General features: G+C 49.8%; 1 protein-coding gene across 19 annotated transcripts in view; it reads right to left on the reverse strand.

Annotated features, from left to right (window-relative positions):
- The window catches only part of LOC121074997 (LIM domain containing preferred translocation partner in lipoma), a 336,312-nt gene that overhangs the window by 274,030 nt on the left and 43,615 nt on the right, over window positions 1-18,667 (reverse strand). For 2 of the 19 annotated variants that reach the window (XM_040567737.1, XM_040567727.1), the window contains exon 1: window positions 4,372-4,536. The exons of the other annotated variants lie outside the window; for them this stretch is intronic. The gene's annotated coding sequence lies outside the window, so the exon portion shown is untranslated. Of the gene's footprint in view, window positions 1-4,371; window positions 4,537-18,667 lie in introns of those variants that run through there. 19 annotated transcript variants of the gene reach the window in all.

The following is an 18,667-nucleotide window of genomic DNA, read 5'->3' on the forward strand; positions in this document are numbered from 1 at the left end:
CACTAACTGATTGACGTGCTCTGTTCGATCTCTGAGATTTGTACTACAACCATAAGCAAAACATGGAGTTTTTTGGAGAAAAAAAGAAGTTGGCCTTATAACTCTCAGTTTTGGCACCTGAAAGTACTAGATGTAGTAAACGCCTCTGCTACCTCTGCATGTAAAATTCATCATTAGAGCTACACTCATTACTGTCTTTGAAGCAGTTGGATTTGACAGTAAAAGCAGTGTGGAATTGGAGATTAACCTCTTTGGGTAGTTTATTTGGTGAACTGTTCAGCTGATGCACATTAAATACACCCATTTTTTGACTGATGTGAAAATAAGGGAAAGATTAAACGGCAATCTTCCCAACAGGTGCCATACACCACGCGTGTTGAGTGGCACCGTTTCCCCTGGAAGCGACGGCAGGTGGACACACAGCCCAAGGCTCTGCCAGATTAATTTCGTGCATTTCCCCCAAAAAACAAGCCAGGAAAAGGCAGGCGTTTCACAGCAGAGAGCGGTGCAATTTGTGAGAATGGTCTACACATAGACGGATGCAGCAGCTCCGCTCCCTTTGTAAGGAACAGACAAGGGGGACAAGTCCAGGAGGGGACAAATGCTGCCGTGCACACCTTGCCCCAGCCCAGTGGCACCTCGTCCTCCCTGCGGCACCCCCACTAAGCAGCACCGGAGCCACAGGCACGGGAAGAAGTCCCTCTGCTGTCTTGCAATGGGGTGCAGAAGCCAGGGGCAAGCAGCCGCAGGAAAAGTGCAGTCTTTGCTGCTCTTGTGCAAGCCGACGCTCTTCCAAAATGTCCACGTGTAGCCAAATGGTCTTCGAGAAAGCAAAACCACACATGGTTCCAGTCCCTCATCTCTGGCACTCCTCTGACAAAAGGGTTTCGGGCTGGCCACCAAGGGGACAAGATGGCCAACGTGGCCAGAGCGCACACATGGAGGTCTCCCTGTGACCACAGCAGTAATTAACCAACCCTGCTAATGGCCTCCGGCACCTGGTACGAAGCACAGGGAAATGGCACGGGAAGCACTAATGCCAGGCAGAAAAAGATGGAGTCGCGGCTGTTTCTCAAATAAGAAATTTTTGCCTAGATTACTTATTATTAAAAAAAAAAAAAAAGTTTCAGCATGCAGGGACATCCTGTTTGCTGTATTAAATTAAAGGGATGATTCAAGAGGGAACAGCTTTCAGGAGGCAGAGGGGGAAAATCAATTTCAGGTTGCTATGGACAACTGGGCTGGTTCCTGTAAGACTAAATCTGATTCAGCTCCGTGAACCTGACAGCGAAACATTCCCTGAAATACAACGCGCGCACGCTCTCTAAATAAATAAATACAATAAAACACACGCTCGTATCACCTCCTGACTTCTTCCTGCTGAACTAAGGACATGCTCGAGCCCGCTAACTGCGGCACGCCGGCCTGGAGCTTTGGCTCAGCGGTGACTTTCTGACTGCAAGTTCAACACCTACCGCTGCCTTACAGGGAGAGAATGTTCAGTGGCAGGGTGGCATTTGGCAAAACGAACCAGAGCAGAACCGAACCAGAAGTAACGTCCTCCATCTGAGCAGCCGACTGAGCACCTCGCAGGGAGGGATCGCTGGGGACAGCGCGGTGGCCACGACCTGATGGGGGTCTTCTCTCCATACCTTACAGCACGATCATTTTGAACAGGCTTGAAGCACCATGCCCTCGCCCTGCAGCGAAGCAGGAGCAACAATCGTGCTCCACAAGCCTCTGGTCCGGAGCTGGCAGGGAAGCGGCTTTGTTCCTACAGCCCCGCAGCACCCTGCTGCATCGCAGCCGGTCCCGGGGCAGGACACCAGCACGTCGGGGTGGGGAGAGCTGGACGCTGGGCTCCAAACCCCTGCTCGGAGGGGCTGGAGCAGAGGAGCTGAGGTACCTGCTTTTGCACCAGTAGCTGTTAAGCGACCAAATAAATCCATCTCGATCAATCCCTCCATCAAGACAACAGGAAACATTCCCATCCTACGGTACTATGAGTCTTAATTTTATGGAGCGGCTGATGTTTTTCCAATGCAAGGTACCATTAAAATACAGGATTTTATTAGCAAAATCAATGATGTGTGCTGAGACAGTCCCTCACGGCTTTTAAAAAACATCTATGAATAATTATAAAACTGATAGCAACAGAGAACACTGTGCAATTATTGCAGCTGTTATTACAGGATTCTCTAATAATGATGGCCCCTACTTCTGGTAAGACACCTTATGGCAATACCACAAAAAAATATAAATAAGTAAAAAGCAACAAAAGCTCAGCATTCCCCTGCACTCAGAGGGTGCAAACATGTTGCCTGCCTTGTGTTTATTGAATTTTTTTTTACTTTTTTTTTTTTTTTCCCAGCAAGAAGAAAACATTCTGGAAACCAAAACATCACAACAATTACGGAAATATTTACCAGTTGCCTGCCCGGTTCTCCTGCTCCACCAGTTCCAATGTTTTGTTGCTTTAGAAAAACAAGTGGGGGAGATTATTCCCTTTTAAACCTAGCAGAAATGGAAGCAGCAAAGGAAGGCTGTGGCCCTGCAGCAGCCACAAAACTCACGATGCTCCACAGCCACGCGCACAGGTCAGGTTAGCTGCAGCACCTGAAAGCCCTCCGCAAGCAAACCAACCCCTGGGGACACTGGAGGAGAGCCCCAGGTATGGCAAAGTGCTCAACAACGCACTTACGTGGAGCGGAGCCAAAAAGTGACACCTGTCAGTTCTACTCCAAATGTTTCTGCTTTGCACCCATAGCTACACGTTTGCAAGAGCCCAGGGTACACACTGAGGGGGGAAAAAAAAAATCAAGTCTCTTTACTCCACCTGGCTTTAAACAACCTCCGGATGTGTGTGGGGATGGATGAGGAAAGAGTGGCAAGAATACTCAACAGATGTTTTCATTAGCATAAATTTGCCATTCATTCCTCTTTCTTCTACCATCACAAACTCCCCTATTATCCTCGCCGGATAATTTACAGTGCTTGTTGCAGAGTACAGTCTCTGAGAACAGAGACAGCACACACTCGGTAATGTACAAGTTCAAAGAGCTGAGCCACGCATGACCTGCCAGCAGCTTGTTGCTATTTTCTTGCATATATAAAAGAGCTTTGCCTTCATGCAGCGCTGGAACTTGTCATCATGAAACACCCTCCTATTACAACATGGCCCAGAGGAGCTACTATTTCGGGTCCTAATAACGTGCTTGGTTTTACAGGAAAGCATGAAGGCAAGTAACATGGAATAACCCAGATGTCAGGCACAGAAACAGATGGGCTCCTCACAAAGCTACACAGATTGCCTCAGCCGAGCGCTGTCACAGCCCATCCTCTAGCTGGGAAAGCACGGTGCTGAAGTCAGATGAAAGGAGCACGTGAAATTAAGCAGCAGCATCACCTCCACGAGGCCTGCGAAGAACAACAGAGGGCTGCTTTCCAGGCAGCCTGAGCCCAAGGCAATAAAACATGACTCAGTCGTGAGGCTGCTCTTTCCCTGACCAGAAACACCTGCTGGCTAAGCGACACTCGCCCGGTTCTCCACCTGTTTGGCCCCACGAGACGCAGGCAGCACCCATGGAAAGGTGCACGAGGACGCACGGGTCACATCCATGGTCTGGGGAAAGCTCTCCCCTGGTGAGTGCACATGGGGCTGGCTGGAGGAGTCTCTGCTAGAGTGGCCACAGGCAGCGCCGTGATTCACTCTGCTGTGGCTTCCCATCCCCAATTTGCCTTCCAAACAATCTAGGAAACCACAGCACCTGCGGTGGTGGTTCGGCTCCGTGTCATGCGAGGAGGTGTCTGCGCACACGCTGAGTCAGTGGCAAAGCAGGGAGGTGATGGACTGGCCTGACCTTCCTCATTCAAACTCACGGGAGGATGCAAAACCCAGGCTAACAAACCAATGCTTCCGAACCCCAGGCACGTCTGGAGAAATCGGGACCCTTGGTTAATATATATAGGGCTGGTGCTTCGTACCTCAAGGTCTGGGCTCGCAGCACAGCCCCAGAGCAGCCGGCCATTCATGCGGGCAGCTATCTGGTACCGCAGGCTGAAGCCAGATTATGAATGAACTCCCAGGATCGATTCCCTTATCTATCCTCCGCCTACCACTGACTGGAAGATGCTATTCAGGGAAAATATAATTTAAAGGCGGAGGCTAATGATGAATCAAGATTGATTTTTTTGGACAACCAGGACAAGAAAATAAATGCAGTTGGAGTCTACCTGCTCGCAGCTTGCCAGGAGTCATAGCCAGTTTCAGGACAACCTGGCTCCTCTCCCCTTCCTCGTTCCAGCCCTTTTCCCTGCTCTGTCCCCCACCAAAAAAAAAGAAAGACCCTTGTAGAGGAGAAATTCACTTACACAAGACAGTCAGTGTTCCCTGGAGCCAGCCTGATGCTGGCCCTGCTAAACAGTACAGAGTGACTCAATGGATGTGCAGAGGGCTCACTTTCTGAGAAAAGCAAATTCCAAGAGTGCAGTTGCAAGGAATGCATTGTATGTCTGGTATTCACGCTGCGCTCTCTTTTCCTGTTCCTTTTTTTTGCCCTATAAGGAGCTGAGCACAGCCGGCTGGGCTGGGGAGGGCAGCGCTGCGTGCTCAACGCCTCCCCACTTCCGACTTTGTTTGTCTTTACTGGAAATCCGATCAATCCGTCTAGGAAAAAGGCTAGTGCATACACAGCAGGGTGTCAGCCTCAAACATCACGCTGCTGACACGCAGGACACAAAGAGGAGGAAAGCTGAACCACACCAGCCTAGCAAGGGTTCCTATGAAGACGCATGCACATGTGCACATGCACGAGCAGTAATTTTCTTAATTATATTGTTGGGAAGGGGGGTGCTGACTTAAAAGCCAGAAACTATTGTGGCTACAATCCTAAAGGGCTGTTTCCCATGCTAGCAGCACTCCAGTCCTATCTGTGCTGGAAATAAAAGGCAGCCTGGCCTTCGGCACATGCAGCTGGGGCTGGGAGGGTTACGTGACCTCAGCACAGAGAAACACATCCTCTGTAACGCACACGGGTTGGAAACAGGAGTGTGAGACTGCATTAGAGATGCAAATTGCTGGGAGTTTTTCTCAAGTCCTGACAACCTCCAAGTTAAAGTCCATTGCAGCAGCTTCAGAAGCAGACTGGGATTTCCGTATCCAGGATGCAATTAAAATATTACAGTGTAAAAAATAAAACCTTTTTGCCATTGCTGCTTCCTCAGTAATCAACAGACTATTCCTGGGGGCACTCAGGATTTTGCAGAAGCAGAAAGGCAAAGACAGAGACACTCCACCTCCGAAGGCAGGAAATCTTGGATCACAAATACCCAGGAAGAGTCTGCATCAACTCCCATTTCTCAGCACGTCAGTATCAGAAGAGCTCTCCCATTTAACCCTGCAGAGGAGAGCAGTGGCAACAACTGCAGAGACCATGCTAAGCCATGGTGGGCCCAGCGAGGCCACGCTAGAACTGACCAGGAAGAAGATGGAAAGCCTTGAAGAAATCAGCAGCTTGGCCCATTTCCCCCCGTGTCTTGCCTTCGATGCTGGCTGGTTCTCGATGCCTTGAAGAATGATGCAAAACCTCCATCACAGGCAGGCACGCAGTACAGATGCCATCTTATTCCAGTGTCCGAAAGAGAAAAGACTCACTAAATCCTGAGGCAGGAGGCTCAATATTGTTTCCAATTTTATTTTGTTCTTTTGCCAAGAGTCATTAGCACTGACGTTATTCTTTACAAAAGCATCCAGGCTACCTTTGGATCTTACATCATTGGCATCAAAAAGCCCCACACTCAATTACAGGTTAGGTGACAGAGCTGTTTGTTCTTGCTTTTGGTTTGTTGTTGTTTGTTTTGTTTTTCTCACTTGTTTCAAAATTCTCATCTTTCAGTTCTGACTATCGCATGTGTCTGCATGTCGGGACAAGGAGAACAGACCGACCAAGGCTGCCTTCCCACACTTCTGCTTACATACTCTTCACTCTGTGCTTTGAAGAAGATGATCCCAGTGCTTTCAGTCCCTCTCCAAACACATTTAGAGGGCAGGACATTGCCTGTCCACAAGTGGGATGCTTCCCACCAGCACCACGCTGGCTTCCCTCCATGGGAAGTGAAGGATACTGTCCCATCAGACCACAACATCAGATGCCAGAGCCCTTTGCTCGGCACCAGGACCAAGCCCACCCAACCACCCCGTCCTGTCCTCCCTCCTCTGCCAAACACGCCAAGTCCCATGCCCTCCCCTGCACCAGCACCGTTGGCCCAAGCAAAAAAGAGGAGTGGAAATATTTTGCCATAAACTGGGTGAGCTGGAGGAGAGAACAAACCAGGACCAGGTGGCAGGACCAGAAGCAGACGGGAGGCACTGCAGGACCAGCAAAGCTGCGTTCCAGCCGGGGCAGGCACCCTCACCATCCGAAATACCCGTCCCGTGCTGAGTTCCCTGCACCAGGGAAGGGGCTGGGCAGCAGCCAGAAACCTCTTCACCCAGTTCTGCTGCTCACAGATTCATTACACCGAAATACGTAATGGTCTACCTGCAGCCCACTGCCTTCAAACGGAGCCAGGGATGCTCAGAAGCACCCAGTGGACTGGCTTGGATGAAGACACACAGCTGAAGCTCCTCTGGGGGAAGGGAAGGTTTCTAGCCTCATCAATAACAGCCTGAAATTAAAAGCAGAGCTTGTAGTACAGCTGTGATTCCAGCTACCCCGCTGCTTGTGTTAACAGTGTGGCTTTATTATGGTCAGGGATTAAAACCAGCTCCAACAATTAAAAGAAAAGAGAAAAAAAAAAAAAAGAGAGAGATGGAAAGAAAAAGAACCACCACCACCAAAAATCAGTAAAACACAAAATTCCTGTGGGCTGGAATGATTAGCAAAACAAAGTTGCGTGCCGCGAGGAGCAAGAGTGAATGCTTCCTCCCCCGCTGCCCAGCAGTCCCCTTTCCACACCCGCCCATCGAGCCGCCCCGTCCCCCTGTCCCCGGGGAGTCACCCAGTGCCCTGCGAATCCAGCACGAGCCACCACCGCCACTGGTCCCCGCAGGATGTCACCTCCTGCCCCCGAGCGGGCACCCCACTAGCATGGCGCTCCCACTGTCTAAATGCTGCAGCATTAAAGACCAAAAGGGAAAGGTCTCGCAGTCGGTGCCTAATGCGCCTGCAACTTCTCAGGAGCCACCAGCACTCCCGGAGCAGCCGGAGGAGGAGGGAGGAGAGGTGGGGAGGATTAGCAGGCTCGTGTGGCTGCTCGAAGAGCCTGGCCGAGGAGGGCTTGCTCCTTCGAGGTGAGCCGGTTGCCCAATCCTTCCTCAAGAGGCGAATACCTGGCGTGCTGGACACGTTCCTGGAGAGCAAGAGGACAGCGATGGGATGGCGCGCATCAGGAGCCCGGCCGGGTGCCCGATCCCTGCCGGGCTGGGGGAAATGCGAATAGGAGAAGGAAGCAGCAAGAGTTTAAGCATCTCCTCGGACGGTCTGTTCTCAAAATTGATGCAATGCTGATCTCCAGCAGCCGAGAATTTGTCCTCTCTTCCTCTGAAGTGAGGGGCTCGGCTGCTGTCGTTTGGAGCAGATCCAGGGTAAAGCTGTGACAAGGCTGCCTTTGTCGGCTTGGATTTTAAACAACTGGGAATTTAGAGTGGGAGAAAAACAGGCTTAAGCATCTTGAAGCGAACAGAATAAGAAGCCAGTGGGAAGTTATGCTAGGAAAAGGATGAATTAGCCTTCCCTCAGTTTGTCGCTGGTTGCTATTTTCACCTGTTTATTTAAGGGTGACCCCAAAACCGCAGGTGAACGAATGCCCGTATTTCTTCACTTGTCATTCAAAGATGATGTGAAATATTGGTAAATGGGAGAGAAAATCCTTTCTTCCTACGCCAGCCCAGAGCAGGGAAGCCTCAGTTTGTTGTGTCTTGATATGCGAGTCAATGTCTTCAAGGGCTCGGTCAACACTGGAGAGAAAGTAGGCTCACATCTCAGCTTTATGTAGATTAAAAGCAATAAATTCACGAGAAAGAGACCTCCCCGCACCTCAGCACGCACAGCAGGACCTGCTGCTCCCCTCTGGTTATGGTGGGCACGGAGGCAGGAGGTCCAAAGGCAGCAAGGAAGAGATGATCGTTTATCCTTTGTTTTACTTTTACCATCATTACCACCAAAATTGCCATGGTTTTACTTTGACACCTTTCATCTCCACCAGGACAGGATAAAACCAAAGGCGATGTTTCCAGTGAAATCACCAACATACGCTGCAAAGCTACTGAAGACCACAAGTCCCTTATGGGCCCAAAACCTCACACAGGAGGCTCACGCTTGCTTTCCCTCAACAGTGCTTCTCCTGTCTGCCCTCACAGGTTTGTCGCCCAGGAGCTCTGGAGTTCAGGATTTCTCTTACCTCTTTTGTTGTCGTTGGTTTTTATTTTGAGCAACAGAAAGTGCTGAAGCTTCTGCTTTGCATGGAAAAGCAAAGAAGAGACAGATGTGGTCCTCACTTACAGAAGGCCCTTCTCAATCCTCCTTGGCACCCCTGCACTCCTGCAGAGCCCGAGGAGGTCCCCTGGGTGCACAGGAGAAGGGGTCCCCGCTGGGTCCCTGCAGAGGTGGCTCTAGCTGCCAAACCACGGCACTTAGCAGAGGTGACAGCAGACACCACGCAGGGCACGGGGTGGGCAAGCACAGCCACAGCACTGCGGAAGGAAAAGGTCTGGTCAAGCCCAGCCTGCCCCACCACCAACCAAAGCCACCTTCTTCGCGCTGTGGCTACAAACCCAAGGACGGACACAGAGTTGTGCCCGATGAATTCAGAGCTCCCCCACCAGCGACGTGGCTGTGGGATGACACACAACGTCTCCGCTGTTTCTGGAGGCAGAACGGTGGATTCAGGTGAGGTTTTGCTGCTGCAATGAAGGAAGATGATGCTTGAACCAAACAAAGAGGATCGGTTATATGACAATGCGTGTGTCTAGGCAGCTGTTCTCAAAAGCATGCCAAGAACATTTTACACCAGTTAAGCTCAGAAGCTCTAAGCCAGGCTGTGCGAACCCTTTAAAATTCCCTTCCCTGTAGCGCTACAAAGCGCTTCAATAGAATTGCACTTAAAGCCGTGTCTGCAAAAATATCACAGCTAAGGTGGCAAGTCCCCAGCAACTACACAGCTGTCCGCACCATGTCCAGGGCTGGTGTGATAGCATAAGAAACCCAAAACTGCCTTTCTTTTTCCCAGCAGAAGTCTCCAGCCCTTTGAAAGCATTTAAACTAAAACTAATAAACCCGACGACACACTTTCCTTCTCAGACACCAGAGCACTTTCTAAATACCAAGGTGACTGCAACCAAAAGTCACTGTGGCTTAGCAAATTTGGGTGAATTGACTTCCCGGTGGTTTCAGCTGAAGCGCTTTGCCTCACGCTTGCAGCGGGCTGGGAGCACACGCAGCTGCTGCACCGCTGAGCTGCGATGGTGCACCACCTCCCTGCAGCATCCCCACTTTGCAAACGGGAAAAATGGAACAAGAAACTACAAAGGAAAAAGAAAACACATCAACGACGACGACCCCCACACACAACCCAAGAGATGAAGTCAGAAGCTATGCTGCCCCACCGTGCTCACTACTGGATGGAAAAGAAGGGGATGCTTGAAGGACGTGGGATGACGGCTGCACCGGGTACAGGCTGGCAGGAGGCAAATGTGCCGGGGTTTAGAGAAAGTGTTTTGGGCCAGGAGGAGCTGAGCTGCAGCCACAGGGCATGTGGCAGGGCTGGCATGAAAGCTCAAGAGCTCTGCTGAGGGAGGAGAGCTTGTGGTGGGGCTGGAAAAGGAAGCAAGGATGAGCAATAATTGGCCCCCACACTCCTCAGCTAGTCCCAGAAAAGTTTCAGACTACTGCAATCAGCCATGCTTTTCATCAGACCATTGGTAACCTGCACCAGAGGCAGAAAAAATAGGGTGCCACCCAGCTACCCATGAACAGGAGGTGGAGCCCATGGCGTGTCTCATCTAGAAACGGCCAAGATGTGCTGCATAGGCATTTGCACTTGGATGATTCAGATCCTGCCCTTACACAATAGACGCTACAATCTCCATCTTACACAGAGAAATTGCCTTGAGAAAGATCTCCTCTCTTGCCCCAGGATTCATCAACTCTTTACATCACAGACTTTTGGATGCAAGTAATGTCCAACCCTGTACAGACTGATGGGGATCAATGCAAGGGATGGCATCAGAGCTGCTCCTTCTCTCAAGAAGCTGCACTGTCAGCACCAGTGGAAGAATTACATTCAGCACTGCCTTCCCTTAGAAACTGCACCAACAAACATCCGAGCAACATCAGGATGGACCATATATATACAGTCCTCATTGCCCCCCAAATTTCTTCAGTTCGAACCCACCCCTCCCTCATCTCCTCTGACAGAAGGACCCCTGAGAGCCTGGCCTTATTTTCTCCATTAATGTTGAGGTGCTGCTGACACGTTGAGGAGGAAGGTGATCCCCTTCCCAAGCTTCCAGCTCTCAATGAAAGAACCAATTATAGCTCAGGGTAGAAATCAAGACCGCAACCAGTGGCCCTCATGATCTTAAATAGCTCCAGAATTAGCTTGGTAGTGTTATTAGGATTTATGAGGTTAAACAAGCTAATATATCGATCCTACCAAGGATGTAAAACCTTGTACCTAAACAATGGAAGAATACATTCATTACAGATGTCATAACACGCCTACAATAAACTATTACCGCATTTCCAGGGAAAGAGACTCAGGCACCTGTAGCAGTAGTGAGTTGTCAAATAGACAAACTACCACAGCCAAGGAAAGAACTCACCTCTGCCCCATTTTCCAGCCTATCGCACAGATGTGTGCCCCCCAGCTACCCAACTCTTTTCTTCACTAAATGGCAAACCAACAACCCTTCTACGGTGAAACCTCAAGCTTTGTTTTCCTTTCCCATTTTCAGGTGTGCTGGCCAGGAGGAGCTAAGGGGACCTGTGATTTGGTGCTTCTCAGAGACGTGACAGTCCCGGACAGCACCTCAGGGCTGGTACCTCTGGGCGAGGAAAGCCCCGAGTCGTGTCCTTCTCCTGTCCAAGTGCCACTTGTATTAATGGCACTTAAAATGGACTTTAATCATCAGCTGAGGACGTTCCTCAGGAAAGGGGGTCACCAGGCACCTCTACATGAGCAAATACCCTTCTCAGAGTGATCTGAAGCTGGAAGGTCTTGTTTGGGCCAACACTGGCGAGGGAATATGATCAGAAAAGCACCTAATGTCACCGCCGGTCTTGGCAAGGGAGGATTTACTACAGTGAGGACTAGAAAGAGGATCTGCCTGGTCTGGAGGCCAGAGGTCCAAAAGGCAAGCCAAAAAGTAACTCGTTCCCTTTCCTAACAAACTGTGTTTTCAGCTGGAAGTCGCTTGGCAGCTTTCCTACCAGAGGATGCGGCAGGTCAAGACGAGGGTTCACTCCCGGCCAGGCCGAGCGGGGACACGAAACACAAGACCAGAGAGCGCTCTGCAAACAAGGACTGCAACACCACGAGGACTGCGTCTGCGGGGCTCCCCACGGACAGCAAGGGACGCTGCTGGCCGTCGGGAAGCGCTGACTTGCAGTAGCACAGGGACGGGGTTAAGCACCGAGGTTAGGCACCCAGCTGCACTGCATCTGCCTCGTGAGCACCTCTGGTTTTCTCTTCACTGGGAAAATTAAAACGCGGTGGCATTCTGTAAGAAAATTGTCACTTAAACTCCTTATTAAATGTAATTTCCTCTCCCACCCTTTTTCATTAGCGACACTTGAGCGTTCATCAAATCATCCTGTTATTTCCCGACAAAATGTTAGTCTTGTTATGGAGAACTTACATATTAGCACTCTGCAAGTGCAAAAAGTTCCACCAAAAATCAATTCAGAAGCAAAGCATCCCATCCACCTGAATGGGAATTCACTTAAATAAGCCTCACACACAGGGAAACCCATAAGTGCTTGGGGAACAATGGTTCTATGGGAAAAAGACACAGCAGTAACCGCATTACTTCTCCCTTTGAGGCAGTAGCTTTCCACTTAAATATGATACAGTGCACCTGCTTATTATTCTTGTTACACAATATCACATTCAAATCCATGCTGCAAGCATCCCACTCATTGCAAAAAGACTTCAGGAAGGGGAAAAAAAAAAGACATTAAAGGAAAGCAATCTATAGTAGCACATTACACCACACCAATTTCAAGCAGGCTGTCATTCTCATCACACCAGACGGCATTTTAACTCCAACAGTATCCTTCGGTGAAACATCCTTGTTACTGCCTTCTACTTGCTATGCTGCGCCCTCCTGAAATGAATGGTACAAATTCTCTTAGTCATTTCAAAAGGACGGCGCTGCTCAGAGCGCTTTAACTTTTCACATCATCTTTCCCAATAACTCGCAAAGCACTAAGGCCAAAACAAGCATTTTTACAGATGGGATTAAAAATAAATAAACCGGCACCTGCCTTGGGAAGGATCTACAAAACGGGGCTGGGGATCTCAGCTCGAGGGAGACGCATGTACAATCTCAGACCCAGGCCAACTCAGAAAATCACTTAATTACATGATTAACTTTAACACGTGCTTAAGTTGCTTTGACTTCCGTGGGACTTAAGCATATACTTATGTGCTTTCCTGTACAGAAATACTCTCTTAAATCAGATCCTGTTTTGAAGGGATGCTGCATACATACACCCACGCACACTCACGCACGCACGTGCAGCTCGTGCCCTCAGGAAAGCTCTGGCTCCTCAGCCCAGCTGCAAATCAGACTGCCTTAATTTTGTGCCTACCTAGGGATGGAAATGTTTCAGCCCGAGCTTTAAATACCGAGCCTGAGGTTTAGAAACACCTCATTTGGGACAGGGGCTTTACGAAGGGCCAGCTCTAGATTTTAGACGCGGTGAGTGACAGAAGGCGCTGGGAGGACCTTCTGGTGGTCACTTCTGAGCCACTCTGCCTGCTGGGGCACGGCTGTGCCATGGTGGAGAGGGCGCAGAGCACAGTGCTGAGGCCAGATGTGCACAAAGAACCACAGGGAACCAGCAACCCACATTGCTCCTGCAGTCGCTGCCTTGTAACCCAACACATCCCCCCAAAAGCTGGCGCTGCCTCAAGTAGGCAACTGCAGGGCTAAGAGTAAGGAAGGATGCAGAAGCCGGTAGAAAGCACGTTTTAGCCCTACGAGGGGGGCTGAAGGACTACAGCAGTGACTGAAAGGCATCTGAACTGGCCCTATCATTAGGGAGCTCCGGTTTTTCAATACACAATTTGAACCTCCCCAAAACCCCTTTGCCCAATCCCTCTCCTCAGCAGCTACTCTCTTGCTATTACAGTTAATTGCAAGCACATCGCTCCGACAGCTCGCCTCATACAAAAGAACTCCTACTATGTAGGAGCCTGCTTTTCCCACTTTGCCCATTCTCATTGCGATGCAATAAATTATTATTATATATGTCGGTTTTGCAAACAACTAAAGCATCCACGCTGAGTGCCTGCGCAGGGGCATGCTGTTTCTCAGTGTGATCCGAAATAGCCAAGATATTAAAATCCCACAAAGAACTGTGTTTCTAATGGAAGAATTGATGGGCCAGATGTTGACACTAATGATTATTTTGCTTAGCCTGGGGCAGAGCCCATACCCTCTAGGTCTGAGGGCTTCGCCCTTCCCCGTTCCCCTATGCCCGCACCGGGGTCTCGCTGCCCCCACAGCTCACAGGGTGCTTGCCCAGGAGAGCGATGCACAGCACCCCTCATAGGCACCAGCCCTTCCCCAGGGTTAATCATTGCATCCAAAGCACCCCGAAAAGGGATCAACGAGCTCTTCAGTGCTGAAGTTAGCATGGGAGAAGAAACATTGGGCAGTAAGTTATCCTGTGCTGCGTTCAGGTTTTGGACTCCACCAGCCTGATGGCTCCACGCAACCTTCCTCCGCTTGGGGAAGCCCCAGCTGAACAAAACCCAACTCTCTCAGGAGCCCAAGATGCAGGTTCCTGAGCAACCTCTGGATCCTGTGTCCACTGCACTAGCATCAGAAGTCAATTCAGTCTCAAAATCAAGCCCTTTGCCATGCTGCAAGAAGGGTTCAGGACAGCAAACCACCCACTCCCAGTACATGTAAGACTTCTCTGGGATTGGTGTCTGATTGAAACCCTCACTGGCCTTTTTAAACTGCTTTTCCCCATTGCTCCCCAGCTCCAGGATCAGTGGAGCTGCCTGACGCAGCAGCTTTGTGGGGCAAGCATCAATTACCAGGGCTGCTGCATGGAGTGGCCCCAAGCAACACCGTTCCCTTCCCCAAGGGGCCTTTCCCCCACTGTGGGAGTCGCTGCACCCTGTGCAATGGGCTCCTGCATCTCCAGCAGCACAGGGGCTTGTGAAGTGAGGAAGATGACCCCTGTGCAGTGACGAGGGGGTTTGAAACTGGCGGTCCCTGTGCATTGAAGATGAGATGCACAGTGATGCCGTGTTGCTCCAACCGAAGGCTAAATGCCTGTCTTCTCCCCTCAAAACACACAGACGTGATATTTCTGTTGGGCAGAGGAATTCCAGGAGCTGTGAGAGCCCAGGAGGAGCGCAGATCCCTGTCTGGACAGTGCCTGACAAGTCGCCCTGGGGAAGCGCTACTTGCAGAAGCCAACCAAGGAGGATGAGCCCATCACATTCTGTGCATATACCAACTGCTGAGCCCGCTCTGACCCAGGACCCGTTTACATCCATTCCACGGCGCTGTCACCATACCCCTCTGCGACTTTCCACTTCAAAGCCTATCAAGGAAAACTTGATCATCAAATTCAACCAAGTATCAATAAATGGTAAGACCTGAGACAAATATAGATTGTTTTTGGACCTGTGTTTGTGCCATGCCCCTTGCCTGCATTTTCAGTATGTCAATGAAAAACAAACAAACAAACAAACAAAAAAAAACAGAAAACAAAAAAACCCACACACCACTGTTTTTCAGTAGTTTCTCTCTCTCCTGGCTGCTGAGGGAAAGATTTGCTCAGAGCATTGGAGAAACTGACAACTCTGAAACACAAAAATGATAGCATAAATCTATTCAACATGAAACACAACCAAAACACATGGTTTCCCCAAATTATAGTGTGAAATTTAGATAGAAGGGAATGCATTTATTTTCTCTGAAGCCAGTGCTGTCCTTTCAAACAGCGCTTTGCTCGCCTGAAGCACGTGCCCAAGCTCCCCAACACTATGCAATTTCCATCTTCAGTCTTTCAGGATTTATTCGTTTAAGCTGTGAGAGAAGGAAGCACGTTACGTCCTGCTGACAGAACACAATCATGCGTGTGAACACAGATGAGGACGAGGTGAGATTAGGACAAGCTTGCAGGGATTTAGCCCGGTAGGTTATTTATTCCGTGACAGCACAGATTAAAAGGGCTGACCGCCCCTTTGGCCTTACAAGTGCTCATTTGAGCGAGCGAGCACGTTTTATATTGGAGGGAAGGGGAGGAGGTGTTACCATCCAGGTAAATATCTCAATAAAATAAACAGAGAAGTGGCACTTAGCACTTGATTAGTGGGGCATATCCCAGGATCCTGGTACAACTTACCAAGAAATGCTCTTGTGAAGCCTCCCAGGGATGGATCGGTCCCGGCTGACAGGTGGATATGGTGACTCAGAGGGACCGAGCGCCCAGCCCAGGATCTCAGGGTCCTCACCACCTCAGCACCACCACCTGCAGCCCCATGCTCCCGGTCCCACGTGGCACAGACCTGCACAGGACATGCTCCCAGCACCTCGCTCGTGCCCTGGTCCTGCTGGACCACGCTTTGCTGAAGCTCTCCAGGAATTAAGCAGTAGCAAACGGGCAGCCTCATTCCTCCTGCCCTGTTCTCACCGTAAAGTATTTCTCTCATTTCTGAGCGACTGGCTGTTCTCTCTCGGTTCTGGTTAATATTATTTGTATCTTAATGCTTTCTAGGAACCATTCCAGCTTTACAATACAGCAAATACCACGCAGTAGAGGAAACAGCCTGCCTGGCCATGCTTCATGTACATCGCTTTAGGAACTGGTTCATGCGGCCAGATAAACTGCCTGCCCCACGGCCACAGCCCTCCCCACGCACACAGCCCCACTGGGGCCGTGCCCCGGTAGGTCTGAAGGTGCCTTTCACCAGGGGTGACGCTGGGCTGAAGTCTGGAGCTCCTCCAGAAATCCTCCAAGGAGCATGAGCAAGCAAACTGAGAGAAAACCACAGCAGCTCGAGATCAAAGGACTTTTTGGGTTCTGCTTCTTACTTGCGCACGCATTGGGTATTTCCCGTTTTCTTCCTCTTGCTCTCACCAACAGCAGGTCTTTCTTTCCACAGCCATCGCTGCCATGGTATGCACCTGACCAAGGCTGAGCACAACGCCCAGGAGGAGGTTTCCAGGGCACCACTTACCAGAAGGGGAAGCTGAGGCACAGAAAAACCGGGGAGCTGGGGGTTTGTCTGTTTTGTTTTTCCCAATCTTCAAGAATCAATTCACTTGAGACACTTGATTCTGGTACTGTGACCCTTATATTTTACGCATTTCCACTTGAACTCCACCAAATCACAACAACAGACACAGGCCTTCTGGGAAGCACTGAAAGAGCCCAAAATTACAAGAGAATACAAGACAGAGCTGAAAACAGAAATCTTGGATTTTGCCAGTTCTCAACTCAGCTCACCCTAGAAAAATCTTCCTCTGTCCCTCAGAGATGGCTGTTATATGAGATACCTAGGAGACTCTCTACAGAGATGTTTCCCCAGGCCATAAAATAGCTTTTGTTTTAAATCAGCCAGAGCAGAGGCACTTTGGGGTGACATCCAAACCAACTGGAGGTAGCCGGCAGTGTCCCAGGTCTGTGTGGAGCAAGGGGGGTGACACTTGCACACAACAGAGATTTGGCGTACAGATGGAATGCACACAGGAGCTGGGGCTGTTTGCTGTTTCATGAAGGCCTTTGGGTCAAATAGAAAAATAAATAAATAAATAAAAAGGGATAATCCAGGACAGCAAGCAATTATGTTCACAGCCTAACCCGTATCTACAGCCCCAAGCTCTGGGGAGGCCGCATTGCCTCTGACAACCTCAACACAGCGCTCCCCAGCAACTCCCTTGCCCTGAGTTTCTTCATTACCCTAAGGATCATGTTAGTTCCCATGAGGAACTTGCAGAACCAGACTGGAAGGGACCTCTGGAGGCCATCTGGTCCAACCCTCTGGCTCGGGGGGGACACCCAGAGCAGGCTGCCAAGGACCACATTCAGGTGGCTTCTGAAGATCTCCAGGGAGGGAGATTCCACCACCTCTCTGCGTGGAAATCAGACCCCAGCCACGTGCAGCTTTTTGCACAGGCTGGGTTTGTCCTGGCACCCAATCGAGCCAAAAGGACTCATTTTACTTTCTCTCAAGCAAGAAGCTGTTTCCTCCACTGAGCCAGGATGTAACCAGATCAAAGATTTATAGGTCAGCTCCTCGTCTGCAATTCCACCTCCCGTTTGCAGTTTGTGCATTATTTACTCTCACAAAGAGGAGGTAAAAGAAAAAAAAAAGAAAGAAACTGAACCCAATCAAGGAGATCCACTCTTCAGGACAAGGACAACAAGCTAAAAAGGAGAACATTCACTGTCACCAGTCAGCCTCGGGGAGGGGAGCTCAGTGTTACACCACGTTAATTATTTACCCACAAATTTTCTCAGGAACTTGTAACCCACACCCAGCATCTTCGAAGCACGTCTGCAGGGGGCAGGCAACAAGAAGTCAGGGAGGTAGAGGTGGAGGAGATACCTTCAATCAGCAGGTAAGCATTACACTTTGAGGCCAGACTGTCGGCTTTACAGAATTACCCAGTTGCACAGCTGGGAGGAAGGTAAAAACCCAGCGGAAGGCAGAAGGCTGCTAGGTTCCCAAATACACACAGCACAGGTGATGGCACTACTGACCACGGGCATTACATTAAAATAATGAGCGTTAAACAGTATCTGGCAGCATTAAAAAAATCCTCAGAAAACTTACTGTACCAATTTCCAGCAAATCCACACATTGCTGTGGAGCAGCAGGGAGCACATGAGCTCTGGGCAGTACCTGGAGGTCTCCTGGCAATTTATTCCCCAGGAAAACTCCGCTTACCTCCCTCCTCAAGTAACAGAACTTGTGCGTGATTTTTAGACCATGTTTTGGTGTTTTGGAAGGAACAGAGTTTTGTGTTGTACTGTTTTTCTTAAAGCAAAGAAGAAATAGAAAGTTCAGATTCTGGAGAGGTCTGTGGGTTTTACAGGGGGTAGGGGCGAAGGTGTTTAGGAGTTATTCTTTGTCAAAAACAGGACGTGCTTTTTCCTGTTTCTTTCTAATTCCACTCCCCCCCCAAAAAAAATACTTCCCATTTCCCAGCCAAGCTCTGGTTTTGAATTCTACGCAGCAGCAGCCTCTGCTCCACCAGCAGTGGTGGGGAGCGTTTCAGCAGGCTTGCATTACCCCAGTATTTGCAATGCCCTCTTTCCAAGCTCCAAATTCATCCCCTACTCATGCTAATCTTGATTTTTTCCATTGAATTAATCTTTGGTCCCCCTGTTAGGCATTACTAACCAGTGGACTGAATCAACACCTCTCAATTTGGGGAGGAGGAACTTTTTACACTGCCACCAGAACAATCAGT

This window comes from Cygnus olor, chromosome 9, assembly GCF_009769625.2.
Source record: "Cygnus olor isolate bCygOlo1 chromosome 9, bCygOlo1.pri.v2, whole genome shotgun sequence".
NCBI lineage: Eukaryota > Metazoa > Chordata > Aves > Anseriformes > Anatidae > Cygnus > Cygnus olor.